The sequence below is a fragment of the Manis pentadactyla genome, chromosome 3, assembly GCF_030020395.1.
Source record: "Manis pentadactyla isolate mManPen7 chromosome 3, mManPen7.hap1, whole genome shotgun sequence".
NCBI lineage: Eukaryota > Metazoa > Chordata > Mammalia > Pholidota > Manidae > Manis > Manis pentadactyla.
The window spans coordinates 150,932,632-150,950,617 of NC_080021.1; positions in this window are offsets into that span (position 1 = coordinate 150,932,632).

Consider the following 17,986-nt stretch of genomic DNA (forward strand, 5'->3'; position numbering starts at 1 on the left):
AAGGAGTTGCTACACTGGGGGTGCATTATCCACTCTGCATTTGCCTAAGCAGGAGATCGGGGATATTTCTTGTTGAGCAGAGTGAGCTCCTTTTCTTATGTCCTGTCGTGTTTGGCCACATGGAGGTATAAGGTTACCTTAGTAGAAAGAGGCTGAATGCATATCCAAGATTCCAAGGACTGGGCAAAGAGCTCCTAGTCAACACCTGGGTTACAAATGCATCCATGGAGGAAAAATGAACTATGGGAGAGAGAAGCTCAGCAAGGAACAGTCCTTGAGACTACCGCACAGTAGAAAGAGTCCATTTTTGTCCCAAGTCCCTGCCAGCCAGGATTTCCAAGAGAGGCTGGCTTTAACCATCTGCCAAGCCAGAGAGCCAAAGCCACCTAGCCAAATGACAAGGGTCTGATACTTTATCTATCCACTTCCCCATGCCATGATGACCCTAGGAAGGATGTGAGCAAGGAGCATAAAGGACGAAGAGGAGATAAACTAGTTTTCTCACCTACTGTGGGCTTCAGGCAGAAACAGGAGAGATTCCAGGATTTCAGATTTCAAGCACAAGAGATTTCATGTTAAATACTTGGGTTTTGACTTTGCATGGCCCTGGACATAGTCTAGACTGAATTTAAGCTATGTTTGTGACTTAAAATTACCATAGGATAGTTGTTTACCTTACTGAATAGAAAAGACATGGGAATAGCCCTGATCTTCACATAGGGTCAAATGAAGATTACCTCCACTAAGAAAGAATAAAGGGAGAGTCGGAAGTATGCACAAAGATGTCTTTGATCAAAATTCACATGTGCACCATATGTATGTGCCATATAAAAGGAATAATTCTGATAGGTAGCAGTGTTATTTCCTCTTCTTGCAAAGAAGCTTTTAATAGTGAACTATTGCCAAAGTTGCTATAACTGGCTTTTTCTACTTCCTTATTCTTAAGATAAAATATGGGTAAATCCTACTGATGGAATGATAATGGTTATAGGTCATGGCATAGATCTAAAGTTAGAACTGAAGAACCTTGACAACAATTTTAATAGGAGGTTGTTCACCTCCCTTGTAATGTTGACTCAGTATGCCCCCTCCTTTGAAATGTAAGGCTTTCTTCAAATTTTGGAAACATGAGCAGTTGCTGTATCATGCCTCATGCCTCAGTGCTCAAGTTTCTGTGATCTGTCAGTCAAGTGGAATCCTTAGAAGCACCAACTGGCCCCACTTGGCAACGAAATTGAGTGTAGACGGGTAATTATGCTATGCACCTGTGCCTCTATGCCAGCCTAATAAAATTTCCAAAAGAGTGTCTCTGTCTTCCCTGCAATCCTACTAAGGAAATTTAAGTATCTTATAAAGGAAATTTAAAACAAAAAGTCTGTGATTCAAATAAGGATTACATTCAAGATTTTGCCACTTGGAGTATTTCTTTAAAAATTCTAATCTGTCCATTACATCATCCTGTGGTTAATATAGTGGTTTGAATTGAAATCTGTTAAAGAAATTAGGTTTACTTCTTTACTTTAGCCTTGGAAAAATATCACCCCAAGGACTCTTAGGTATAAGTTGTCTATAGAAAGTAGGCACTTTATGTTTGTTTTATTAGGAATTATAAGGATGGAAAAGAAAGAGGAAATGTTCTCCTTCTCTCTAAAGGTACTCTTTTGGATATACAACCCTGGTTCCTCCTCTCAGTTCCCTTCTTCCCACCCCTACTTCTCCAAATTTTATCTAGAACAGTTTCAGGATTGATGAAGGGCTTTTATTAGTTTCTGCTGTGTTGCCTTGAAGTCATAATGCTTATCTTTCAGTTACTGCTGCCTCCTTCGCCCCAGTCAATTGTCAGTGACAGCTATGTTTAAAAAACAATCACTGCAGTGTCATGAAGATCACTGCTAATTAAACTCAACCAGAGTATTTGCTGAGTGCTTGGAGTCTATCCTTCATTGTGGTTTTTCCTAAGATCTTCTTATCCCAAAGTTAATTAGACCAAAAGACAGCAGATTGTCTGAACCTCGGGGGGGATTTTTCCCCAGTTTGCATATTTGCTGTTATTCTTAGAGCATTACTCTTGATTATTTGATGAAGAAAGTATCTTGAAAAGACAGAATTTACAAGTTTTAACTTTTGAGAAGGGTGATACTGAATTAACATTTACTAAATGATATTAAGCAAATACATATACAGAAATATGTTATTGCACTTCACTAGAGAGACATACCAACAGGCTTAGAAGAAATTGAGGCTATAAAGAGAAACATGTACTTCATTAATACATTTGAGAAGCTATTCACATGATATTATATGCTTTAAAGAAATATAGGGCATGGCTCTTGGAGACCATACAGTCTAGCTGCATCTTTTGAATTGGATCTGCATCTTTTGAATTTCATGAACCAACAACTTTTCTGGAGAAAAAAAGTGTGATAGACAGACAACATAGAGATGTCAACTTTTTCTTCTGTCCTTCTAAACAATAAAAATAACTAACATTTACAGAGTGCCCTCTATGTGCCAGACATGGGTCTAAGGGCTTTATTTCATTTGTAATTTACAGAAATCCTTTTGATAGTTTATAAATATATAACACATGATTAATTATTAATATCATCAAAGATTAGATTATGTACTATATTATGGATATATCTTGATATAGTATTATATAATATGTATGTGTGGGTGTGGGTGTATATATATGTGTGTGTGTATATATATATATATACACACACACATATACATATATACAGTTATCATCCCCCTTTTCAGGAAACTGAGATCCACAGAAGACAATGACCTCAGCAGCACTGGGATTTGGACACGGCCAGTCTGGCCCCCTCCAAAACCCTTAACCACTATACTATTTCACATCAGTTAATCCCACCATTTCATGAAAGAGATTTATCTTAGTGCTAAAAGAGGAAAGAAGTCAACTAACTAAAACATAAAGATCTGTTGGCTACAATGATATGTATCTGTATCTTTTTATGATAAACACTACATTGTCCTTATTTTGGTCATTTTGTGTCAATCTATAAAGACTGGCATTTGGGGGCCATGGAGTGACTTTGAAAGAACAAGACTGATACTTATAAAGTGTAATTAAACTCTGATTCCATTTACGATTCAGGGGAGCAATCCAGATCATAGTCTCTAAAGAAGCAAGCAGAGCCCATTGTAGGCTGAGAGACGGAACGGTAGAACGGAGTGGAGAGAGAATTCCAGACAGGTAAAGGAGGGAAAGCCAAGGAGGGAAAGAATAGAGGTGTATATGTAGCCATAAATTTGGCTCAGTCAGAAACCTGACCCAGGATAAATGGCACAAACTGTAGGCCCATGAACCCTACAAGACTTACAATTATATTTGTTTGGCCTGCACAGTATTTTTTTAAGTAATCTATTTATAAAATATATAACCTACTTCCAGAAAAATGCACAAGTTGTATATGGGTAACTCAATGAATTTCACAAATTTGAACACACTCATGTAAACTCCTTACAGATCAAGAATAGAACACCTACTCACACTTCATAAGTCTCCCTCATGCCTCCTTCCATCACTACCCCCCAAAAGCACTGTCCTGAATTTTATCACCATGGATTGGTTTTGACAGTTTTTAAACCTCAAAAAATGGAATCATGTGGTATATATAGATATGTGACTTTTGTTAGTGAGATACCCCCATGCTGTTTCATGTAGCAATCATGCATTCCTTCTCACTCCTGTATAGTATTCCATTAAAGAATATGCCACATTTTATTTATGCCCTCTACTGTTGATGCATATTTGCTGGTGCTGGTTTGAGGATATTATAAATGAAGTGTCTCTGAACATTTTGGCACATGTCTTTTGGTTCACATGTGCATACATTTCTGATGGAAGTGCAGTTGGCTGAATCATAGCACAAGTGTATGTTCAGCCTTAGTGGATACTACCAAGCAGTTTTCCAAGGTGGCTATGCCTGTTTCTGCTCCTACCAATAGTATCTTATTGTAGCTTTAATGTGCATTCCTCCAATGATTCTTGAGATGACCACTTTCTTCAGATATTTACTGGCCATTTAGATATTCCCTTGTATGAAGTTCAAGTCATTAGCCTATTTTTCTATTGGGTTGTATGTGTCTTTCTTATTGATATGTAGATGTTTTTATATATCCTACATATGAGTCATTTGTATAATATGTATTTTACCTAACAAACCTTTCCACTCTCTTCTTGGTGTCTTTTAATAAACAGAAGTTCTTACTTTGAGCTCTGGCTAATTTGTTGTATCCTGTTTAAGAAATCTTTGCTTCTCCCAAGGTCATGAAAATTTTCTTCCGTGTTCTCTTCCTTCAGTATTATTGTTTAACTTTTCATACTACATATACAACCCATTTGGAAGCAGTTTTTTTATATTACATAGAGATCAGGATCTTTTTTCTATGTGGATATCCAATTTCCCCAGAACCATTTATTTAAAAGACTGTCCTTAACCCACTGTACTACAATGCCCCCTTCACTATAAATCAAGTGAACAGTCTATGTGGTTTTTGCTTTTGTACTCTGTTCTATTTGTCTATCTTTACATACAACACTTTTCATCTGGTAGTAAGTCCTCCAAGTTTGTTCTCTCTTCAAGATTGCCTCAGCTATTCTTGACCCTTTATATTTTCAGAGAAATTTTAGAATCGACTCATTAATTCTCACATATACAAAAAAATGGAATTATATTGAACCTATAGGTCAATTTAGGGGGAATTTGCCCTTTTATAATACTAAATCTTCTAAGCCACATGGTATATCTCTATCTCAGATGGCTTTAATTTCTTTACTATTGCACAGCATCCTCTTAAATTTTTAAGTTGTTATGTGAGAAATCTGAAAATTTCAAGTACAAATAAATATTTTCAACTTCTCTTAAAAATAAGAGAATCTGACGGAACCAGTTCGATACTCCTCTGTGGCAACAATAGGCAAGAACTGCTGACTATAACTGGGACATGGGTTCTTCAATTCATCACAGTTTCTATCACAAATAAAATACAAAAATATGGACTCACAACTCTGATTTCACTCATTTATTGTATCTGCTGACCTGCTAGGCCATTATTTGTGAAAAAAATTAATAAAATAAAAGGAAGAGGAGAGAAAAAAGAAAATAGTGAGAAATAATGTTCATTTACTTTTTCTTTAAATATTTATTCAATGCTAACTATGTGTCAAGTACTATGCTACATATAGGGATATACCAATGAACAACAACAAAAAAAAAAAAAACAGCTCTTTTTATGTTTTACCCTGAGGACTTTAATGCAACCATTTAAATCAGATCAGAGAAATGTCAAAAATTTTTAACAAGAAAATACTTTGCGTGGTGGCAATGTTCGTTCAGCTGACTTAAGGGTGTGAGGGTGATAAAAGAGGGAGCACCCAGGATGAAGGAACAGGGAAAACCTGAGAGGGATGTGGTGAAAGAAGCTGTAGCTGCTCTGTCATATCCACAGTTGAGTTCTCAGAGACACCAGGACCTCAGACTACTCTCGGCTCACAACATCACGGATTCAAAGTGATAGACACACAGTGCCCCACTATAATGAATGATGTGAACGGTCTTTGCTCCTAGGAAACTTCCATTGTACTGGTAGCAAACTTAGGTTGGAACCAGACCAAGAAGTTGCTTGAACTTCACCCTCAGGAATTGTAACATTATACTCCTATTAATGGGCAATCAGTAGAGTTCTACTAACTGTTATTTTAGGTTTCTTAGTATACTCACAGAAACCTGTTTCTTCTTGGATCTCAGGTTTGAAATAAACCAACCAGGACCCTAAGGTAAGTAACTGGGATTCTGTGAATAGGAGAAAAAAAGAAAAAAAAATTGCCCCATCCAGTGAACTTTTAGAAGACAAAGGGGAAATTGAGGGTGTGTGTGTGTGTGTGTGTGTGTGTGTGTGTGTGTATGTGTGTGTGTGTGTGTTGTGTGTGAGGCATGTATATGACTGGGCAGGGGAGGAGGGAGTAAAAGGGAAATACAATCCAGTTGTATTAATGGATTGCTACATCTGCCCCATGCAAAGATTTTTAGCTGTCTCTTTCTCTGTGTCTTACGTCTTGGCATCCAATCAACCTCACCAGAAGCAAGCAACTTAACTCTTTCAGGCCACTAAGGTACCATTCAGACCATTCAAAGCACTTCTGGTACTCTACTCTCTAAGTGAACCATACAAGGATGCTATTTAGTTCAATACACTAGAGATACATAAAATAATTCCCTGAAGGCTTGAAAGCATTAACCTGTGTTCCTCCCTAAATGTTTGGCTTACCACAAGGGATCAACTGAGAACAGAGCCCAAAAGCTCATTAAATGGCACAAAATTCTAGTGACATAAGCAAAAACAGACACTATCATCCTTAGTGTTCAAATGGCAAAAACTGAAAACCCCATGAAGCTTTTTCCCAGTCACACAGTAAGCTGGTCTCAGAGCCAAAACTGTTCCCAGGTCTCCAAATGTTCCATCTGGAGCTCTGCCTATGGTTTCCTCCAAATCCAAACTCATGTTGGGAAAGTACGGATGGACGTGTGTGAGGGGCAGAGGTTAACACAAGAGCCCTTGTGGGCCTTTCCAAGTCCAAAATCCTGTCTTTTTTTTTTCATTTCTCTGAAGTGCAAATGCTGGTCTGTTCCACTGTAAATTCTGCTTAAAATGAAACAGAATCTATAAAACCATCCCTCCCCAATTTCCTTCCTGGACAGTAGTTACAACCACCTCTGACCATACCAAACCCAGCAGCCTTTCCACATTTTACCTCAGTTCCCAACAGCGTGTTTGCAACTTCCTGTAACTTACTTTTCATCTCTCTCTAGCAAACAAGGCCTCTTGTGAAATGAGGGAAGACAGGGTCAGCACACACACCCACTTGCTGGCTCCACACAAACCCAGGGATGCCTGTGTGGGAACTGCCAGGAGGCCATGCAACTAACTGGCATGCAGGCACCACGACTGGATTCCTTATGACACAGAATCCTCAAGTTTAAATCCCTCCATGGTTGGAAGGGAGCTGGGAATAAAGAGGGTAGGAGGATTGCTATGACTCTGCAACCAAACTGTGACCAACATCTTCACACCAAAGTTCAGAATATAAACTTTGGAGCTGAAAATGAATTAAGACATCATCTGGACAAATCATATCTTATCAACAGGAAAACTGACATGACCAGGGAGTGATCCCAGGCCACATGACTCAATAGGCACAATCAGTGGGTGAGGACATTTCAAGTATCAGACATAGAAAGAGAGAGACTCCCATTAGCTCAATAATGAGGTTTTGTTTGAAGGATACATAGCATAGGGAACATCCATGGTAGCACAGCCAAACTTCCCCAAGCACAAAACATCGCAGGTATATAAGAGTAGCTCTAGTAAATATATACCTTCTACTCTCACTTTTGCAAATGCTCCTTAGACAGAGGCATCTGCCTGCCTGCTCTAGCCCTTTGCTAGTATGGGCGCTGACTACTCTCTGCCTTGGCTTTTACTGCTCCTGTTCATATGAATGAACAATTCTCCTCCCTGCTTCTTAATCCCTGCTTCCCTGGGCTCTGCTTCCTTTAGAGGCTTCCTGACTTGGTTTCTGTGTGTCTTCTGCCTCCTGCCCTACTACGCACAGTTGGCTACCCTCCAACTTTTAAGTTCTGGGAGGTAGATCACATGGGTTCCCCTAGTAACCCTGCAGAGTATTCCCACCAGAGCTCAGGGTTATTTCAATAATGGCCAGAGGGAGATGCCCTTCCCTGTCAATCAGGACAGGTGAGAGACAAAGTTGAGTAGTCATCTTTCCTCAGAATGGGGCTTTGGGCACAGAAAACACTTGGAGCATAATAAATTCATCCTCAGATTAGTCCTTTGGACCAGATCCCATGTCTCCTCAGTTCCAGTGTAGTATACAGTAGCAAATAAGAAAATATTTCTGGAGCAAGGCTGCATGGGTATTAATCACATGACCATTACTTACTAGCAAGTCATCCTTCAGGAAAGTTATGTAATCTAAAATTCCTTATCTTTAATATAAAGATTATAATATTACCTCTCATAGGATTGCAGGAGGACTGGGGTAATTTACATCAGATGTTCATAAGAGGATCTGACACATAGTGCTAAACAATGTTAGATATTATTTTTCTTATTATTATATTGTTTTTTCCATAGCACGTGTGATAGCTTTAAAATATATCTGCAAATTCTTTGACACTTTTCCCACACAGGATGGAATCTAATTCTTCCCCTCTGAATACGGTCCACTTTAGTGACTTGCCTCTCATCAGTAGAATACAACAGAAAACAACAGAAGTGATGCTGCAGGATTTCTAAGGCTTGGTCAGAGAAGGCAGTACTGTTTCTGTCTTGCTGGAATTCTTACCCTTGGAATTCAGCCATCTTGTGAGGAATTGTTGTGAGGAATCTCAGGACTCATAGAGAGGTCACACAGAGGTGTTCCAGCTGACAGCCAGAGCTAAGATCTCAATTCACAATCAGTATCAACCACCAGATATGTTAGTGAATGAAATTCAGCTAATGCCAACCCCCAGTTTTCAAAAGGTCCTAAACATTCTGATACATATGATCCACACCAGGTCCTGTTTGATTTCCTAACCCAGAGAATCTGTGAGCATCACTAATGGTTGATTTATATCATTTAGTTTGGCAGTAATATAGGAAGCCCTACGTGGAAGTGCCCCTTTCTTTCTTTATCTCTGTGAAAGCATTTTTCATGGGCCCTTTTTCATGGGAATCAGGTGATAGTAGGTCATTTCTAAAGTTTGGCTTCTACACTGGAGTTTTTCTTGACCAGAGGGTGGATTATAATGGTGGAGGAACTTTATAAAAATGCACAGCCGAGGTTCTATCCCCAGACACGATGACCAGTGGATATGGTACTTAGACATGTGTATTTGAAAATGTTCCTCATTTAACTTCAACAAATCTCCACAGAAGGAGACCATTGACGTACCTAGTCCCCATCGTGCATGTAAAGGGCAGGAGCTGAAGACCTTCACCCATGCTTATTAGGAGTTTACTAAGAATCTCAAAGTGCCTGCCTCTACTGCCTGGGGCCCTGATAAGAAGAGCACACGCACATTCTGGGAATGACTCAGAATTACATTTGGTATTTTTGGTGGGTAAGCTTCTCTTAATGGAATCCAGGAATATAAGACACCAAACTATAGCTTCAATAGTGAATTTCTAATATATTAGCATTAATCCACCCATTCTTCCCTTCAAAATCTGGAGAGCTAGGAACACAAGGATGTCAACTCTCACCACTTGTATTTCACATGGTACTGGAAGTTCTCATCAGGGCAATTGGGCAAGAAAAGAAAATAACAGGCATCAAGACTGGAAAGGAAGAAGTAAAATTATCTCTATCTGCAGATGACAGGATCTTGCATATAAAATCTGGAGACATTAACAGTGTGTCCCTCTGGGCCCTGAGGACCAAAAGGAGTTTGTCTCCCTCCTCCTCCCCACACAGTGACCCACTCAGGGACTCAAACTTCAGAGTGCAAAAGAGAGTGGGTAAACGTAAATTCTCAGACCCAGATCCCAGAGGTTCTGATATGCTAGCCTAAAAAACTTGTAAAATGCACCCCAGGAAACCCTGATTTGGATGAGTTTCTGACCAGACTTTGTGAAACACAGAACCAAATCTTTGAGAAATCATTGACCACAGTGATTGTGCGTGAGTATCTAGAACTCAACTGCCTGGGTTCTGTTCTTGGCTCTTCCACTTGCTAGGTGTGTAACCTTGCACATGGAACTTAATCTCACTGTGCCTCCATCTCCCCAGCTGTAGAATGGGATTAGATGGTGCCTATCCTCACAGGTGTGAGGCAAGCATTAAATGCATTGACACAAATGAAGCAGTTAGAATAATAAAAGTACTTATAGTCAATTATTTGCTGTAACGAAACTACCTGGTTGTCCCTGGAAGCTAGACCTTGCCTATAGACGACGACAACAAGATTCAGTGACATCAGTAAATACAGGAAAAAGCTTATTAAATGCTGGTTCTCTACCCACCATCTTTTCTTTTCTCACTTTCCCTGCCCCTCAGAGAAACTGTGGCAAATAGACACATTTTGTTAGATATCAAAGTAAGGCATGAGCCAGCTGATCTTTCTGCATTTTAAGCCCTTCTCTACCTTAAGGACCATTCCTAATCTCTCATTTGGTATATTACCAGAGTTTCGGGTTTTTATTTTTTTCCATTATTTTGACTTATACTATTAGTGAATTTGGGTTTCCATGTCTGGGGGCTTTTTACAGTGCATTTCACCAAGAGTTCATTTCCAAATGCAAATATGAGGATTAATGTTCCTAAAACTTTATGACTCATAAAATGTACTTCTCCCCACCCCATGTTCACTAGCAGATTAGCAAACCTGTAACAGGTTGCTTTGTACCTAGGGAGGTGGCTCCAGTGCTCACGTAAATAATTGATACTGATCAACACTTGCTCAAATTAATGGAAATGATAATGTTGTAAAGAAAGCATTTTACTGTGTTTCCGAGTCCACTCACCAGTGGAAGATTATTGGTATTCCTACATATTCAGGAAATCTGAGAGTTAAATGTTCAAAAATCAGAGATCTGGGCCTTGTTTTTAAAATTTCTTGATAGCCAGTTAAGGACAGCATTTTCTTACAGTGAGAGCTCTATTACACCCTAGATACTGTTAATACTTCACTGACAAGGGGGAAGAAATAGCTCTTTCATTGTATGACTCTGCTGCAATTTTTCTGTCAGCCAACAACTATGGTTACCTGAAGTAGCAAAAATCTGAAAAAAACGAAGCAGTTCAGAGAGAAGAAACTAGAGTGGGCTGGTGATTCATGCATCCTCAGGAAAAGGACTGGACATGACCTCTGAGACACCTTTCACCCTTTTTTTTGTTTTTCTACCGTTCTACTCAAATACCAGCTTATACTCAAATATTAGTTGCACCTCAAAAACAAAATGTGTTCACTCCTCCTCCCCATTCCTCAATGTTCTGACTTTAAACTTTTTCCCAGAAAACTCATCAGAAATGTATTCAAGTTAAATTTAAGTCCCTTTATTCATGCAAATCTTTGAGGCCAATAACAAGTATAGAATGAGTTTGGGTAGCATTAAAGAAAAACTCCAAACCAAATATAGCTCTGGAGTTAAAGTTTATATTTCACCAAGAGTGTAAGACAACACTATTTGCTCCTTTGGAGGAAGAAGAAAGGTTATATTCTTGACCTTAAGAGTCCTATTCTTGATCTCTTGTAAACATGAAAAGCTGGCAGCCAGGTATTTGTGCGCTAAACTCCACCCCCTTATCCACGGACCAGGTTTGGAGGAACTCAGAAGCACTTCCTGTTTGGGGTCATGACCCAAGGTCAGAATTTGCAACTTAAGCAGAATGAGAGCAACAATATTTGCAAGTGGGGCTGGCACCTCCTAAAAGCCATACACCCCCACTAAGAAACTTAGAACCCAAACCTGGGCACGGAGCAGAAGGGAAGCCGAGTGGTTTTATTACAGAGACAAGGCCCTAACTTGTGCTATGCATTGCTGTTTGAGCCTACCTTCACAACTACTCATGCCTCTGTGCCCAGCTCCCCTTTTCTCTCACACATAGACCCTCCTGCGGTGAAAGGAGTGACTCAAACACAGGATCACAGCTCTTTAAAATGGTGACATATGTCACAGATCTGATGTCAAGTTTATAGGACTGTCTGTAAGGAAATTTGTGAGCTGAATTTTCTAAAATTAATCCATCTAAAAGCTACATAGCAATAGAGCCATAAATAGGGAATACCAACATCATCTTGAATGAGACTTTCGCCAGTTTGAAAATTATGTGATTAATTAATTCAGGCCGTGTAATAATGGAACTAATTTAAAACCAAAATATCCATCACAGAATACAAATAGATCTGTTTTTATCAAGGTAATCACCAGAATAATTGCAAAACCTCCCCTTAGTTTTGTTCCATTTCATGTAAGCCAAGCTTGACGGTTTACACACACTATACATACATGTATCACTGTATTAATTAACAAATGTGTTCTGAGGACAAATTCATAATCAGAAACTTCCCTCCCAGAAGTAAGGATAGGAAAAAAACAAGGGCTGTGTTCCCAATCCATGTGTTACATAATCCCATATGTGTTACATAAAGACTACCAGCTTTATGTAAACAAATAAAACTTTATTTAAAAATCTATGTCTTTATTGTACCTATATTCAGAAGGCTTCTCTCTATATTATATTATATAATAAAACCTTTTTATTGGCAAATATCAACAAAACAAATTGATAAATGAGTGAAAGTTAGGATTATACAATTTCAAGCTACTTCCAAGCATGATTTAAGTCTGACAAATTCCCTCCTTCCCATCTATGACAGGATTTGTGGAGGGCTTCTTGCCTCTTCCTCTATGGCTGTTCATCCCCACGAGCCCCAAGGGGCTGGGCTATTGGAGCTCCTAAACAGGTGGCCTTCAAATTACACCTGGCCATTGAGCTGGCCTGAGATTCCTCCAATACCTCTTTACTCTGAGTTACTATCCACAAAGTCAGTGACTAATCCAACCAAGTGAAAAGGGAGTCCTAGAGACTGTCTTCCAAACAAGGGCCTCAAAAACCCAAAGACCTCCAGGAACCAGGTAGGAAATGCATAGCAATGAGAGGGGGACAGTTGCAGAATATGGGCTGCAGTTACTTTCAGTTTCCTTCCTAAATCCAGCCAACTTTTGCCAGGAGAGATTGGAGGCTCAATAGTGCCACATGGTCTCATTTTTAAAGAGATTCTAAAAACCTTTCATTGATACTTACCGATTTTTAAGTATTTGTAACATATTTAGTTTTACAAAACACCAGGCTAGGAAATCAAAACACATCTATGATAATAACCACCAGTTTGTGATCTGTAGTTTATATTGTCATCTTATGCACGTGTAGACACACATGGGCACATACATGTGTGCATACCTACCCATCCACAAATGTTGTTGACCTCAAAAGTGATGGATCCTGGGAGTTGAACTAGTTGCACTTCAATCATCTTTGGAAACAGCTTGAAATTGTGTAACAGTCCTAGCTTGCATTTATTTACAAATTTATTATTTGGTATATATTTTGCCAGTAAAAAGATTTTATTATAATTTATAGACACCTATTGAACATAGGTCCAGAAAGGACATAGATTTTTAAATGAGGTTTTTATTCATTTACTAACCTATGAACTCCAATAAGAAATTTCTATTTAGGGACTTAAACATTTTTGATATATATAAATAAAAATATTCATTTATTTATATATAAAGAAATAAAACTATATATGTACATGCCAAAAAATTCCATATAAAGAAATAAACTATATATGTACAGACCAAAAAAACTGCATATATTCATAAAAGTAACAAATTAATGTTCTCTCATTCAAAATTTTGTTTATTCTCCATAATTACTAGAGTCAGAGAGTATGATTCAGAGAGCCCAAAATAACACAGAGAGGTCAGTGCCCTCACCTGTATGAGGTAAACAGCTGAGTCAGCCACAGACAATTGCTACGGTGTGTCCATGATGACAAACTTACAGATGTGTATTATTCCACAGTGATTTTTTTAAGTTATAAATGAGGGAGCAGTGAATAAGTTGACTTCTGTATTATATATCATATTAAAACTTTCATATTATATACCATATTAAAACTGTCAAGCTAAAAATACTTCAATAATCAATTAAAGCCCTTGCTGAACCAGAAGATAAAAAAGGGATTCTTAAGGAAAACAACTCCAAGCACAGATAAGTTCTGTCCTGATTTTTAATTAAACACAAATATCTTGGAAAATTGTTCTTTGTGAAAAAAGACATATTCATTGTAGACTGAGAATGTAATATACACTCAAGAGACATTCCATAGAGTGTTTATCATAGACTTGAATAGTCAGTATGCAATGCTGGTATCTTTTTCCTCCCCTCACAAATAACAGACTTCATTTTTCCTGTAGAGATTGTTGAGAGGGATTTCAGTGTTCTGAGAACTGGGAGTCATTATGGGATGCACCTTGAAAATAGTTGCCTATTCAGAAGAAGCTGAAAGCAAAAGGCTATTATTTCCAGTCTAAATCGTTCTAATGGGATTGGGTCAGTTTTTTCCTACATCTTTATAATGAAAATGTTTTCCTTTTTCTCTCACTAAAAACTTATTTTGCTTAAGAGCAGAGTAATTGTGTTTGCAAACTCCTGGAAAACCTATGTGAGTATGTTGATTAAAAATTCAAGGCTAGACTTCAATGCTGTATATCATGAAATAGCAGCTTAAAATCAGAGACCTTGCTTGGACTGAATTGGGAAAGGAAGTTTTGTTTCCAAATTTGCCATTATTGTTGTTGTGCTACTGGATACCCATAAACCATTTGCTTCTTCAACTGTCAGGAAATCACTACCAGCTCTATTTAAAGAATTTAGAAATATCCCTACTACATGGAGGTGGGCTTTGAAATCTGAAAGATTTAGAATCATGCCCTGCCTCTGCCCCTCAGTAGCTGGATGCTCTTAGGCAAGCCCTCAACCCCTCTGAAACAGCTTCCCTATCTCAAATTTGATATGAATATCTATTTTTGAGGCTTGTTGTGAGATTAGAAAATGCTTGTAAAGAGTTAAGTATAATAACAAAAAATTTAAAGCAAATGTCCTAGGACAAAAGGAGTATCAGTTTGTTAGAATGTGGGCAACAGAAACAGCCTTCCAAGAAGCCAGTAAGGTTGAGTTCTTAAGGTTGGTTATTTCCAATCACTTGTAAATAATTCTTGTTAGTACTTAACTATGTTCCAGGAGAATATGATTGAGCAGGGAAGAACAGAAGGAATGGACAAGGAGATGTCTAGATAGCTGTATCAGTTCCGTAAAGAATTTAAACTCTAGCAGTAAACAAGGAGATAAAACTTGCCAGCAAATGACTATAAATCAGAACCGAAAGTCATCCAGGCTGCAACAGAGGTAAAGCTAAAGAGCAATGACAGTTGTGAGGAAGAGGTAATGTTGCCTCTGAATTGTTTCCTTTTATATTTGTGATTCTGAAAACTATAGCAAAGCCCAAACTCTAAAGTCATTTTTCTCAATCAAGTGATTCTAGAGAATTTTAGAAGTCAACTATATTTTTAACAGCCTGTGGTTAGAAAGCCTGCATTTTAGGATGAAGAAATTTGGGCCCCCAAAGATGAAGTTAAGTAACCAATTTGGGTAGGGTCAAAACAATAAGTCATCTGTTGTGTTCCTCCTGCTTCATACATCCCATAAGTTCTCTTAGTCTGAGTCAACTGGAAATACCCTGGTCACTGTATGTCTCTCTAGAAGGAGAGAAAACTGATGCTGCAAATAAATCTCTACAACCCTTTGGACTTTAGGCTTTTCCAAGGTCTTGTTCCTTCTGCTTTTCTCCATTCTTTTTTCTTCAGAGATTGTAATTTTATTTTCAATTCTCTAAAAGAATACAGGACTTTGCTCTGATAATTTATTGTCTAGCAGACAAACCCAAGTACCCCAGGACTAATGCCTTCATTTTTTTGTTCTTTCTTTCTTTCTTTCTTTCTTTCTTTCTGTGTAGCTTTCTATGACACTGGTCTTGGATCCAGTGTTCTTAGATTGACCAAAGATCCATAGAGTCCAAATGTGGCAAAAGATCTGAAGGAGTCCTGGGCATGGTGGACATCACAGCAATATTCAGGGTAGATAGAGACCAATGAGGAATAGGATCTTCCTAATGCTTTAGTGAAAGACTCTGAACTCTTGGGCCAAAACTGAAGAATGTGAGGGATCCCAAGAATTGTTGAAACTGAATTTCCCACTAGTCCACATCAGACTCACAATTAAATAGAAAGAAAGGAAAAAGGAAGAAAGGAAGGCAATATTTCTTACATAAAATATGGACTGACATTCATGAGCACTATACTTTAGTTAGCAGTGATGCAGTGATGATATTATCTTTATACCTCATAAAGAAGGTAGTTTTCATTCAATACAGAGCAACCTCAGCCAGAATAGAAGTTTAATAGCTATCATTACTGAGCATCTAACAGCAGCTTTATCTATTATTTAACTTTATCTAATCATCACAACAGCCCCTATAATTGTGGTATTGTTATCCCTATTTTAGACATGACCACAAGGCTCAGGAAGTTTAAGTAATTCCCCCCAAAATCACATAGGTAGTAAATGGGGGACTAGGATTAGGCTCATGTCTACCAAGAGCCACAGACTATACCATTTCCCCTGAACTGTTCTGCTATCAGAGACTGTGCACTAGACAAGGCATGGTGACTAGAAATCTTATTAGAAGTGGGAATATTAGGATTTACTTCAATTCATGTTCCTAATTGTTCTGCAGGATTCCCAAAGACTTTGCCTCTCATGCTCCTTTTATTCACATCTGTCTTCTATTATGCTAATTCACTATCTAACCCTGACCACAATTCCATCTCAACTCATGGCCTCCTGTCAACACTCTCCTATCATCTGACCCCAGGGCCATCCTGGGTTTTCTTTTGTTATTCTTGTCTGGTGCTGATACCTCACAGGGCCCAGTTCCACTGCGTGACCCAGAAGAGACAGTGTTAGGGCATAGAAGATCGAGAAGACCACAGGCCACAGTCATAATGGAAGGTCCCTGGTTGAGTGCATTTTGATGCAAAGAGAGAGTTAAGTGGAAATGAGGAAAAAGACCATTATAGCTAGGAAAGAAGAGAGTAAAAACAGATGAAAATTAAAATATGGATATTAAAGAGAATAGGGAACTAATCTTGATAATAATCAGAGATTACTTTGGGTAAGTGGGTTAAGATTAACTGGATGGTCTGGATGTTTTCAGATTTAAATTTAGATGTCAATGGTATACAGTGTGTTTGAAATAGGAAAGAATGGAGGCAGGAAAACCAAGGATTGTCACTAAGAAGTAGGTAAGAACCAAAATGACTCCCCAGATACCAGGGGCGGAAGATGGCGGCGTGAGTAGAGCAGTGGAAATCTCCTCCCAAAACCACATATATCTATGAAAATATAACAAAGACAACCCTTCCTAGAATAAAGACCAGAGGACACAGGACAATATCCAGACCACATCCGCACCTGAGAGAACCCAGCACCTCGTGAAGGGGGTAAGATACAAGCCCCGGACCGGTGGGAGCCGAGCGCCCCTCCCCCCAGCTCCCGGCAGGAGAAGAATAGGCAGAGCGGGAGGGAGACGGAGCACAGGGCTGCCGAACACCTAGCCCCAGCCATCCGGGCCAGAGTGCAGGGCCCTCGATACTGGGAAAACAGGGCAGCAAGAACAGCGAGCAGGCACCAGAGGCCTGGCGCCGGAGGACACCAGAAAAGCGAGCAACCATTTTTTTTTTTGCTGTTTTGTTTTGGCGAGCGCTTTTTGGAAGTCTTAAAGGGATAGGGACCCCAATACTAGGGAAACAGGGCAGCAAGACTGGTGAGTAGATGCCTGAGGCTGGAGCCAGAGAATAAAGAAAAATGAGCGGCCACCTTTTTTTTTGATTAAAAAAAAATTTTTTTTTTTTTAATTTAAAATTTTTTTTTTTTTTTTGTGGTCGTTGTTTTGTTTTGGCGGGTGCTTTTTGGAAGTCTTAAAGGGGCAGGGCGGGACACTTAATCCAGAGGTAGGGAATCCAGGGGTCTCTGGGCACCCTAACCCCTGGGCTTCAGGGAGCAGGGAGGCCCCTTACGGAGATAAATAGCCTCCCAGACGCTCCTGCTCCAACGCGACTCCACCACTTTGGAGCAGAGGCCCGAACCAGGCCACGCCCACAGCAACAGTGGAGATAAACTCCATAGCAGCCGGGCAGGAAGCAGAAGCCCTGTCTGCACGCAGCTGCCCAGCACAAGCCACTAGAGGTCGCTGTTCTCCCAGGAGACAAGGGCCACAAACTAACAAGAAGGGAAGTTCTTCCAGCCGTCACTCATCCCAGCTCT